Genomic DNA, 12,861 nt, shown 5'->3' on the forward strand with positions numbered 1-12,861 from the left:
TCGTGAATTCATTTTTTTACAGAATGGGAAATGACTTGCTCTGGATGATTTTTCAAGAGGCAAAATGGCTTCCGTGCATATGCTGAATGATACCCAAAAGAGCATTCAAAATGGGAAACCAGTGATCCTGTAAATAACTGTAAATTTTCTGTTGGTTTCTTTACGATCTTCCCCTTACTATAGCAGTACTTCATGGTACATGTGGGAAAATGGTAAACATGGACATGTTGCTTAGAGGCAACAGCGTGCAATAGAAGGCTAGCTATTTTAACAAACATACTTTTTCCTGGATTGCTTGTTATACACATTGCTAGATAGCTAGATATAGCTAGACATATATTCCTAGTGATGTCTTCTTGTCTGTTTTCCAATATTAACAATATTGTTGATTGTTTTAGTCCATTGCCATATTGATGCTAATTTTTTTTTTTTTGAACCAAGTTTGAATCCTAAGCAATACCACGTCCTTACTTGAGTTGGCCTTCTGAAAGACCAGGACATGGAGTCTATGGATGGGCTTGAAGGACTGAATTAACCTTGCACAAGGCCCCCTGGAGGCATGACCAAAGACGATGGAAATACAAAAGGGATGATCAAGCCCTGGCATGCACTGAGCAGGCCTGACTGTGGAAAGACAGATGCTCTGTCAGCTTCAGACCCCCAGGGCTGTAGGCGTATCACTGCTCACCTACAGGTCTCCAAACCAAGTGTTGGGCTTCATTATTGCATTGTGCCTGCACACCACAGTTGCACAGCTCGTTATTTTTGGATGGGGCTGTGGGTTACCCGATGAGGCTGTTTACTGGATAGCTACCCTGGTAGGCTCGGCAACCATCAAGGCAGAAATGGCACCTTGCAGGACAATCATGCAGAAGTGAAAAAGTGTTGTGGCAACTGCAGGGATGGCACATAAGACACTATGGACTACAGTGGAATGTAGTGGAAGACATGTTGTGGCAGTACACACTAGGGGTCGACTGATTATCTGGTGGTTAGATAATCAGGGCCGATATTAGCAAATTTTTGATTATTGGTCAAAAAAAAAAAAACTTTGAAAAGCAATGTGTGTACTATCCCAACGCATCTCTGTCAGAAAAACTGCTACTGGTATGGCTAACATTCAGCAAAATTTCCCTCATTGGCCGAGACAGACAGCGTTATCTGACCTTGAAAATCAAACCTTTGCGCTCAAACCATGCCGTTAACCAAATTGCACTAGGCTAATTGGACCTTTTTGAAGCAGTATACGTAGTCTATGCTTAAGCTGAAAAAACAAGCTTGGAATATAAAAGAAATAAGGACCTATAATAAGGATTAATTGGTGCACTTATGCTATAAGTTGCAACAGTTTGACACTGCACATTTAACAAATAGTAATGTATATTTATTCTTTCAAATGAAACATTCAAAGAAATTTACCCTAAAGCACAGCCCTTCTGAAATTAATGAAGTTAACGAAATTAAACTTTAGCTCGCTTGCGGTTGCGCTGTATGTCGGAACGTCACGGCAAAGCTTAAAAATAGCCGTTTGCCGCTTTGATGTTTCTTCATTTGGCCTCATCTTCATCATGGAAGACAAGTTATTAAAATAAAAATTTGCAGCACATAGCTTGCACTTCACAGTATTTTGGCTAACTTTATCACAGTCCTTCCACACGGTACCCTACTTTTGTATGAGCTGTCCGTTTTTCACATAAATGACTTAGGAGTAAATGGGCTCCTAGAATCTCCCAGCAGCTTCAGAAAAAGCATGGATGCACAGGCTAGTTTTAAGGTTTGATATTTCATACTTTATGATGAAAATGCAGCCTAAATGATGTATCAATTCACTTTATTTCTTATGCAATGATTGCCATCGTTCGTCTGATAAGTGAATGCTCTTGAAACAGCGATAGGCATCTACTGCGTAGCCAGAATAAGATAACCATAGAGAAATTTACCCACAACATCAATATTAGCCCCCTTTTAGTAGGCCCCGTCTCTCTGTCGTACACCGTCTCATTCGAACGTGCACACCCTCGCACAGGCTGCAGCTCAAATGTGACCCTCACAGATAATCTGTAATGCCAAATGTGGTCATTTTAGTTATTGCAATTTTCAGTTTATTTTTCATCTTTGAGAAAGAATTTTCATTTGATCTTTTTGCTCTTTATTTAACTGTATGCCGGAAAACATATGATTAAGTAAAGAGGGTTTGTAATTAAGTCCGTGCTGTCACAGCCTATTTCTTTTCACACTGAAAAAAACATGTTAAAAGCATTCAAATATCGGCCTGAAATATCGGTTATCGTCCTCTTTTTGTCACAGATAATCATTATCGTATCGGCCTTGAAAAAAACCATATCGGTCGACCCCTAGTACACGCAGCGGAGTGTATGAACTGGAGCAAAGGACACCCAGCTTGCCGCGATACCTGAAGTATCCTTTTGCATAGCATGTACTGTCAGCCCTGTCTTTCCTGAGGATAGGTGTGGCAGGTGTAGCTTCCCTCTTATAATGGTGTTACAGGAGCCGTGGCTGAGACCAGACAAACCTTGATATTCAGATGCAGAGGAAACCTGTGCATCCTCATAGGAAGGAATGTGCTACAGAACAAGCTGTAGTATTTTACTTGGCGGGGTTTCTTCAGTCAACACGTGGTCCAGTTGCTTGGTCTTACTTCCCATGTCCTCCAAAGCTCTGAGGTGTTTTACGTTACTTTTTCACTCCTTTGGTATTGCATGTTGGAAGAATGGCCAAAACTGATTTTTATACATTATAAAATATTGTGGAATTGTGGAATATTTTTATTGCGCAGTGTAGAGAGGCAGTGGTTAACAGAATTTTACAGATGTTTGGTAATCTGTATGTAGGGTTGCCACCTGTCCTGGTTTTACCGGGATTGTCCTCTTTTTTGAGCGAGTGTCCCGGAAAGGTAATATTCTTTCCTGGGACACGAATTGTCCCGGTTTTTTGTGAAAATGTACTTCTAATTTGGAATTTCATATTTTCAAATAAAACCTCATTTGTTTTCCTTCAACTGCTATTCTGTTTTCTTCCTGGTTATGTTTATCCATCCAATCCCGTGTCCGTAAACGGATAAAAATTGATAAAACACAGCGATGAGCGGCCATGTCTATACTTATTTGATTGGTAGCAGAAATACGGAAGCTTACCTTATTGCCTAGCAACTGCCTGGGCTGTCGATCTGCCATGCGCATCCACATCCACGACCCCACCGTGAGTTCAGTTGCTAGCTAGAGGTAACGTTAGTTTTTTAGAATTTTCTATTTATTTTGTTGATTTTGTGAAATGGGGGGAGAGACGTCTGATTTTGTTTTGTCGTCCTCCTTGTCCAAGCCACCAAGCATCAAAGAAAAAACGATATACAACATACAACTCAGACTGGGCGAGAAGAGAAAACTTTTCTGAATGGGTACGGCCCACCCAAGGAGACCCGTTCTCCGCCACCTGTGTTTTGTGTCCAGCCAAAATTTCAGTTAAATATGAAGGAAAAGCAGCGCTGGAAAAGCATGCAAAAACAAAGAAGCACCAGAGTTTTGTATTAAACGAACACAAAAAATCTATTCATTTTAACTTTTATGACAAAAAAAGGTTCAACAGAGGAAGACAGGATAGCAATAGCAGAGCTTAGCAGTGTATACCATGGAGTGCTTCTCGGCCACAGCTACTTATCTACAGATTGTGGCAATAAAGTGCGAAAAAGAGGTGAGAAATGTTAGGTTAGGTTGCCCAAATTCAGTAACTTAAATAGTTGTTTATAATCTATTACAATACATCTAATCATGTTTTCATTGCTAAACGGAATATACCTTTGGACATATGATTAGATTTTATAGTAGGTTATAATTAGACAGTATATGTTTACACGTTAAAGTAAAAAAAAATTGTATTCAATGTAGAAAAGGACAGCTGCAGACAAAGGAGTCCAGAGTGAGTGCAACTGCGTCAGGGAGTGTGTCTGCGTCAGGGAGTGTGTCTGCGTCAGGGAGTGCGTCTGCGTAAGGGAGTGCGTCTGCTTCAGGGAGTGTGTCTGCGTCAGGGAGTGTGTCTGCGTCAGGGAGTGTGTCTGCGTCAGGGAGTGTGTCTGCGTCAGGGAGTGTGTCTGCTTCAGGGAGTGCGTCTGCTTCAGGGAGTGTGTCTGCGTCAGGGAGTGCGTCTGCTTCAGGGAGTGTGTCTGCGTCAGGACAAATATAGGTAAGAGAGGCAATAGGGAGTCCTACACCTGTTAACCAAATATGGTATAACCCCCCCCCCCCCCCCCCCAAAAAAAAAAAAAAAAAGAAAAAAAAAAGTGGCCCGAGAGTCCTGGTTTTTCACAAATCAAAGGTGGCAACCCTATCTGTATGTGGTAACAGGAATAAGTTTATTTTACATGCACCTTGCAAAGTCAGCATCTTAATAATTTACCAAGTACTGGTACATTAAAACACAACAATAAAATACTTCTGTTTTTGTGTGATGTTTGTAATTGAGTTTTTAAGTATTACTTAATGCATGCCTTTCTAGTCATGAATGCGTTTGAAGTATTTCATTGAATATTTCATTATGACTACTAAGTACTTATCAGGAATTATGAAAATATGTTCACATCTTTCAAAATGTAGAAGCAGAAAGAGCCAGGTAAAATGATCATCTTTGTCTAAAAAGAGCAGTTGAGATGAATGGCTATACCGGTAAATAGTTGACATATTAATATTGTCCCATTAAGAGTTACTGAATTCAGAGCGAAGGCAGCATTTGAAACTGAATACAATAAAGTATTTTTAAGAGCTGATCAAATGAAGTCCTTGTCCCGAGGCCATTTTGTTATATTATGCATTCTGTATTGTTAAAATAAGTCTCGAGCAGGCATCTAGTCTTCCACAGTGGCCTCACCCCTTGGGACCTTTTTAAAATCCAGGGAAAATGCTACTGTTTAAGTCAACCAGCAGATGACTTGTTTCCCTTGAAACTTCCAGGTCATGTTGGATAAGACTGTGGGGTTAGGATACATGGAAAGCATAGAGGAAGTTTTAGACAAATGAACAGCTGTTTGGGATGGATTTTCTTGTTTTGTAGACAATACTCTAAGGATGTTGGTGTTCCAGTATTCATGTGGTTGTGAGTTATTAATACATCTAAAGTTACACAATCTTTTTGTATGCCAAGGTTTAACGTGATATGATTTCAGCAGTATCACTGTACTTTTGGGACATTTTTAGTGAGTGTTAAGAGAGCATTTTACACCATTAGGTCTTTGAAATGGAATTCCTCCTTGTTTGGAAAAAAGTATGCACTTTATTTCACTGACTGTCTTTTAATTTGTTGGTAGACAGACAGAAATCATATGAACTTGAAATGGGCTTTCTTGTGCTGCAGTTTCCCAGTTGGAATTGAATTTAACAGGCTTCAGCTGTTGTCTGTCACCACTGAGTGTCTGTAATTAGAGACAACTCTAAGCACAGATCATGGAAGGCCATTTGCCTGTTGGTATTATTGAGCAGTGTTACCTAAATTGTGCTGAACTGTGAAATCTAGAACAGATTTCCTCATATGAAAGGTCTGTAATTTGACGCAAATGCCTAATAAAGACTACATGAGGCATTTAAAAAGAATGAAAAGGGAATAATGACATACAGTGTAAATAATAGTATGTAATGGCTTTGAGCAGAGGGGGCATGCAATGTTTCCAGTGTCTGGTTTCCCAGATGGGTTTACAGTGACATGATCGCGCTACAAAGGGTCACATTGACATGCTCATTGTCTCTTTCTGAATTGGAGGAACACAACTGCGGTCAGGCCAAGGGCCGTATCCTTATTGCGCTACTGATTTGTCTCCAGGTCAGCCTTGAAGAACAGGGCTGGGGTGCCCCACCTCTTCCATGGCTCTCTGAAGGAGAGGAGAAAAGGGAATGTGAGGCCATGAACATCAATCCTTTCCTTTCTGTGGGATTGTGCTTTTGTTTATTCATTCTCTTTCCAAAATTCCCTAGGAGACGGCAACATGTGACCCACTGGAAGGGGCTCACTTGTTCAATAATTGATACAAACTCCAGTGCGGGGTGTAGAGGCATGTGTTGGGCCACCTGTGGGAGCAGTTAATTCCTGGCATGAAAGAGTAGAGATGGCTACATTGAAGAATAAAATGCACAGACACGGTGTGGGCACAGTGGATGGGCAGAGACAGCGTGAGCCCATGAGCCAGCAATCTACATACGGGGTGCTTAGGGAGCCAGGGAGGTGTGGATAATTCTTATCGTATTTTCATCAGTTGGACGGTGTGCTGCCAGACAATACAATACACCCCCCTGACAGGCTGCCAGTCGTCTGCAGAGCCATATCTCTCTCCTTGTCTTGCATGCCAGTATTATCCATTTTTATAACTGGATTTTTAATTATCTGTCAGCTGTCTTGTAGTTACAGTTCCATAATCGCTGCACCACACAATCACCCACGCTCACCACAGTATCAGGGGACAGAAAAAATGCAACAGTTAATATTCCCCTCCAGTACAACTAATAAGAATTCCACAATGCGACTAAAAATGCATTGCACAAGGTTTTTTGGTAATTTGCTATTTGGTAAGTGCATTCACAAACATAGGAAGAGAGTTATATGGACATGTTTTCTCGGAATACTGTGAGACCAAAGACTTAACTCCCTCACTGTTCCCTGACCTCGGATTAGTGCTCAGCACAGCATGCGCAGTGTTCTCTGAGTGTCACTTGGCCGTTGCTGATCTGAGATCACAGGCGAATGTGCACTTTGGGATGCAGCCCGAGACTCTTCACATCAACAGCTGCTCTTCTTTCCTCACAGTTCCCTATGTTCACGATCAGCTAGCTATAGATGTTTCCAGCTGTGTGAGGTCAGTGGTTCACAATGAACACTTCCATTAGCTATCATAAATGATAGTAGAAACATTGAAGATATAAGATATCTGAATTAACTTAAAGTTACTTGCTACCTATAATGGCAAGTAATTGTTTCCCTATGCCAAAATTAACAATAGTAGCTTGTTGCTTAGTGTTGGGCTGTTTCCTGAGACCAGGAACAAATTTGCAGTTTGAAATCTGTTCTCTTATATTATTTTGTTATTCCAAAGATGTAGTGCAGTGGGATGCATAACTATAATATGACTGACATTTCTAAAAATGAATGTGAGTTACATTGGTGACACTCACTTGAGACACGAGGGTCACGTTAATTGGGGCTAGAGTATCGCCTGTTTTTGTTTTTGTTCGTTTTGTTTTTTTCAGGTCAATTAATAATATGGTAATAAGTCTATAATTCAGTAAGTTACAGTGAAACTTACTGGAACTCTGGGAGGGGATAGATCACACAAGGAGAATTGACTAGAAAAGGAGCCAAGAAAGAAACTGAAAGGAACTATTTTAGCTTGAAAGTCACAAGCTGTTAATTAAAGAGCTGTAAATGTTAAGAAAGAACACAACAACAGAAAGTTGTTGTGGAATTCTGGGAGGAGAGATCACACAAGGGGGAAAAGTCAGCTGTGCCAGATTTTGGACACAGACTGTGAGATGTGTGATGTGAATGCCAGTGTGTATTTGTACTGGGAAATCAGTCATTTCTATAGCTACATCTGCTCTGAACTGTTCAGCATCTCTTATGAAACCACTTGTCTGGTGTTGTTTGATCTTTCCAAAAAAAAATCAGTGTTCCTGTATGTTGCATAGCTGCCAATTGTCAGTGAGTGCTTTCATCTCCCCAGACAACTAACAGGCCCTCCATATCTTACAGTTCCTTTCCCACTTCACCGGTTTTGCTGATTTTGCTCAATTTTATCAACACAAGCAATTCTCTCTTGTATCTGTGAATGCAGATATTGTGTCCTGTAATTCCCTGCAACCGTGTGCTGACGGGGTGAATGAAGTGGAATTTTCCATTGGCTGTTTGTGGAACCACTGGGTCAAACAAGTGAAATATTATGGAGGAAGAGATAAAGTGTGGAGGCTCAGTAGTAAAAACGCATGTACTGCTCATTGATAATGGCAATGGGTCTGTAGTTTGGGTGTCCAACCTCCACCCCCCACCCACATCATATCGACTGACATAAGACAGCTTAGCCTGGAATGTAGACCACGTTGGCCAAGCAATCTAGGATTCGTCACTCCAGATACATTTTTGGTCTTACGTATGCCTTGAACTCACTAGTTAAGCTGTCACAATGCAAATTAAAAAAGGATGTGACTGTGTCATGACAAGTAGAAACCAGAGGCATCAGACAGGGAAAGGTTGAATTTCACCTTGGGATAGTGAGTGTAATGGGCAAAGGTCATACCATTGTTCCATCCTATCTTTTTTAAAGAAGGCTCTTGCCTAAAATGTTGCTGCAATCTCTTATTGTACAATATTGTATGTCTACTTTTTCCTCTGTGGAGTACACTGAGAAGGCAAAGAACCTCAGAGAGGCACTTCAGAGGAGAGGAAAGTGCTGTAGTCCTTATTTTGCCAGTTGTCCTTTATTTTGGACATAATGTGAGCTCAGGTAGAACATAAATCTTGAAACTTTGTCCTAGTTACGGAAAATTTTTAATTGTATCACAAGCAGTCGGTGCCTCTTAAATTTCTGAACATTTTTCCTCTCTCACTCTTGTCCCTGTCCATTTTGTGTAGAGCCTGCTGTCATTCATTTTTAAGTGAATCGTACCCCAATGAAATGGGAGAGTTCTCTCAGTGTATTTTGCAAGATTTTTTTTTGCCTCCAAGACTGACCCTGGTCCTCTCTCAGTTGAAAAGGATGAGTCTTTACTGAAACTTGCATGATTGCACGCAAGTGAGAGCAGAAAGCTCCAGTTTCCAAAGTACTTGAGTGAGAACCTTGGTGCACTTTCCTATCTCTTAAAATAGGGCTGGGCGATATAGCCGTTGTGATATATCGAATAGCTATTTTTAGCGCAATAACAGCTATCCCAGGTATGTGGCGTTAGGTTTCTTCCCGTATTGTTTACGCTTTAGTCATACCTGATGCGGGAGCACACCTCCAGTTTTCCGAGGCCATGCTTCTGGGGGAAAAAAACGGCACTCTATTCAAGGTTGATATCACAGCAACAGCACTATGCTGCTTCCATGTGGTAGATAGAAACACATTGCTATGAAGATAAAGAGTGAAAACTTATGCTATGTGTTTTTCAAAGCTAATAGGTAGGTTAATGAACCTGTAGACACAAGTGATATTTTTTCTGCCCCGGAAGCATTTCACTGAACTTAGGAGGTGTGCTCCCGCATCAGGTATAACTAAAGGGAAAACAATACGGGAAGAAACCTAACGCCGTATACCGGGGATAGCTGTTATTATGCTAAAAATAGCTATTCAATATATTGTGACGGCTGTATCTCCCAGCCCCATCTTAAAACAGCCTACATGTCAAAGGTAGGCAAATCAAATATGGAATGTCATTTTTTTTTAAAGCCCAGTGGTTTGTATGAGTCAGAATTTCCTTATTATGCAACTTTATTTCCCTCTAATTCAAAGGCCTATTGAGAAGCTTTATGAATGTTGTCGAAGTTCTTTGTAATTTCTGCCCATTTGAAAACATTACATTTTCTGTTTGTCCCTGTGAAACTGGCAACTTTTCATAAGCTAATTATCCAACGCATTCGGGCCCATTCAAATACAAATTGAAGGCCATTTTATTCATCCAAGTAGTCCCTGTTTCGGTAACTCATTCAGTCATAGTTTGCCATCCGTGCATAAAAATTGAGCCTGAGTAGCCAGTCTAAAAAAGTCAGGTTTTTGTTTAATTTTCCAGAGAATTCCTGCTTTTTATGCTGTTAGGTGGTGAATGACTGTGTTTGGTAGCGGCAAACATAACCGTAGAATGCTAATCAGCAAGAAACAACTGCTTTGCTTTGCCATTAATTGAGATTACAGTCTGGGTTGGAGAGCTTTTTTTTACAAGCCGCTTTTATAATACAGCTTGGATTCCAAGGCAGTGAGTCACGCTTAGACTGAGATGTGCTCATGGTGGGGGGTGAATTCAAAATTCATTCTGCACACAGTGTCGTCTCACATTGTGTGTGCAACCTTGGTTGTGCTCATCACATTTAATTCATTCTGATTTAGGTCAGAGGATAGGACTGCCCAGTGGTTCAGTCAGAGCACAGTCATTTAATGGACGACCTTTTAAATTTGTTTATCTTTTTATTGTCTGTTATTCTGTCACACAAGTACAATAATTCAGCAAATGGTGCAAAACAAGATTTTTTTATGATGAATTTCAGATTTTTATTTCTGCATAGCATTCTGGTCTGCTAGCAGTAAAGTTGTAGGGGTGGTATGTGATGCTTTTTTTAAATTGGGAATTTCCCTAGGGAGTTCCGTATGAAGCGCTGTCTGCAGATATACTGACCACGTGCAAAATTCCGAGCCACTCAAGTGTTAACCTTGGCTGTGGGTGTGTGTGTGTGTGTGTGTGTGGGAATGCTGTCAGCTGATGTCCTGCAGAGACCATAGGGGGGGATGTGGAGTGGATTTGGAAATTCATACACCACGCAACGCGATAACATTCAGAGGCGCGCGTAAAGCCGTTTCACAGTAGATGAAGAGCAGAGGGAGAGAGGACACTGCGGCGTGTTGTAATGCAGGCTTAGCCAGCGCGGGAAACCCCTTCACAGCTACAGGTGGACCGACAGAGTGGGATTAAATCCACCATCGAAATTTACATTTATTCATTTAGCAGACGCTTTTATCCAAAGCGACTTACATAGGTTACAGTTCTTTACAATGTCATCCATTTATACAGCTGAATATTTACTGAAGCAACTGTGGGTTAAGTACCTTGCCCAAGGGTACAGCAGCAGTGTCCCAGCGGGGATCGAACCGGCAACCTTTACGGTTACGAGTCCTGCTCCTTAACCACTATGCTACACTGCCGCCCCATTTACCATGCGCCATGTAGCCATTGCGGTCAGCGCTCTTGGCGTATCGCTCTCTTTGACAAGGAACATTCATGCCGTATCGTTCTGATGTAAGGGAGACTGTGTGCCAGAGCTCTGCGTATGTGGAGGAGTCTTCTCAAAGGCACGGTGCACAAAGCCCCTGCCCTACAGATTTGGGTCACAGTTTGCTTTCTTTGTGAAATTAAAGATCTGAATCGGCCTGTGCTGTGAGTCACTGCAGGTGTTCGCGTGAAACTTTTTGCCTCCCTGGCTGTGATGAGTTATCGTTGGGATTGCATGAGGTCACCGTTTCGGATTTGGAAAGGGCTTGCTGATGATGCCATTTGCCTGGACAGCATATTTGCTTTTGATCTAGAGGAGGCAGTGCCGATGAGCCTTGCAGATTATCATGCCCATCGTTGAATCATTGTCTACTCCCCCACCAGGAATTGGACGTGCTGAGTTGAGAAGTCATAGTCACATATTGTTATTATTTAGTTTGCCCTTGGAGTCATGACCTGGCAAAAATTAATCAAAGTGAAATACTTACCTTGCAGAAAAATATCACCCTATCTCCATAGGTCACATTTGAGAGGTTGCCAGGCAACTTCAGGCCCACCCATTACCTTCTTGGGGGTGCGGTTCTTTAAATAAAAATTTGTGGGAATGGTGTAATATTCTGAATATTCTTATAATCAGGTTAACACAATGACGTTTTCCGTTGTGCAAGAGCAATTTTAACCCCGCTGTTTATATGACCGATTGGAATATGATTTGAATGTGATGCCAAGGAATTCTTTTTGCTCCCACAGTTTTTCAAATTTGATCTATTTTTAAAGACCTATAGATAACACCCAATGACATGTGAAATTGGGTTCCTCTCTCTGGTACTCAACAGATGAAAACTGAATATAGTCAAGAATTAGAGTTTGTTCCTGGATATTAATTGATTTAAAAAAAAAAAAATGTCGGACAGTTATACGTTGTGTGTCCTTTGCGTAAGAGTCGCACACGTGCCAAGCGGTTAAGGACGAACAGAGAGCCACTGACCCTTAACTGGTCAAGACCGGCGTGCGTCTCAGGTGGTTTGGGAGGGTCAGCGTGTTGAAATAAACAGGCCGGGCCGGATCGGTTTCAGATCGAGGGCGGTGAGCGCGGCGGGCTGGTGTGTTTTCCCAGCAGCCGCTGTTTGCTGTGGTGGAGATCGCCGCGGGTGCCCAGCCAAGGGAAGATTGAGCACAGCCGCTGGCGGTCTGGCTGGAAAGAGAGCGTTTTTTTTTTGTTTTCCTGTGGATCGGTGGCAGAGGAAATAGAGGGTTGCATTGTTAGTTCTTTGCTTGCCGGTCTCCTAACCTCTACTTATTGGCAGGTTTTTATTTTGAAATAGAGCCGCTTTGTGCTGCCTGGTTAACGCAGCATGTGCCCTGTTGCGGTTTCCTGCGCCGCACACAGCCCTTGTTAGTCCTGGACACAATCCTCAGACTTTATTTACTCTGAAAGGCCAAAATCTCTTATTTTAGGTGTCTTTTTAAATGCACAAGGGGCATTCACTATAACTGCTGCTAACTACTTTGACCCAAACATATATTTTGTTGATGGTTGCAGATTTTTTTTCTTGTTAATATCTGTGACAGCCAAACCCATGGTGAGAAAGAATTGAAAGAATGCGATGCTGAAAATTGTTACTCAGTGTTAAGGACCACTGGTTAGAGTAAATTCCTCCCCACATACATTGAAATTGAAAGCCAGAACTGCTGGAGCTTAAATATCTCCCTTTAATGTGTTTAGAGAAGTAAAGAGGAGGTTTGAAAAGGCTCTGTGTATCTAGCTCCCTGCGACTGAGGGAGTGCGTTGGGAGTGAGAGGATGGGTTGTATTGCTAGGATGACTTCACTTCTCTTTGGTTTCAAACTGCGGGGGGTCCTGACGCCCATTTGCAACTGCAGCTGGGGAAAGGGGCAGCTTTGAGGGGAGGAAA

The 12,861-nt window shown here is 41.7% G+C and overlaps 1 protein-coding gene across 1 annotated transcript in view; it reads left to right on the forward strand.

Annotated features, from left to right (window-relative positions):
• The window catches only part of oxsr1b (oxidative stress responsive kinase 1b), a 99,162-nt gene that overhangs the window by 29,699 nt on the left and 56,602 nt on the right, over positions 1 to 12,861 (forward strand). The window lies entirely within an intron of this gene.

Source organism: Megalops cyprinoides, chromosome 2 (genome assembly GCF_013368585.1).
Source record: "Megalops cyprinoides isolate fMegCyp1 chromosome 2, fMegCyp1.pri, whole genome shotgun sequence".
Lineage (NCBI taxonomy): Eukaryota > Metazoa > Chordata > Actinopteri > Elopiformes > Megalopidae > Megalops > Megalops cyprinoides.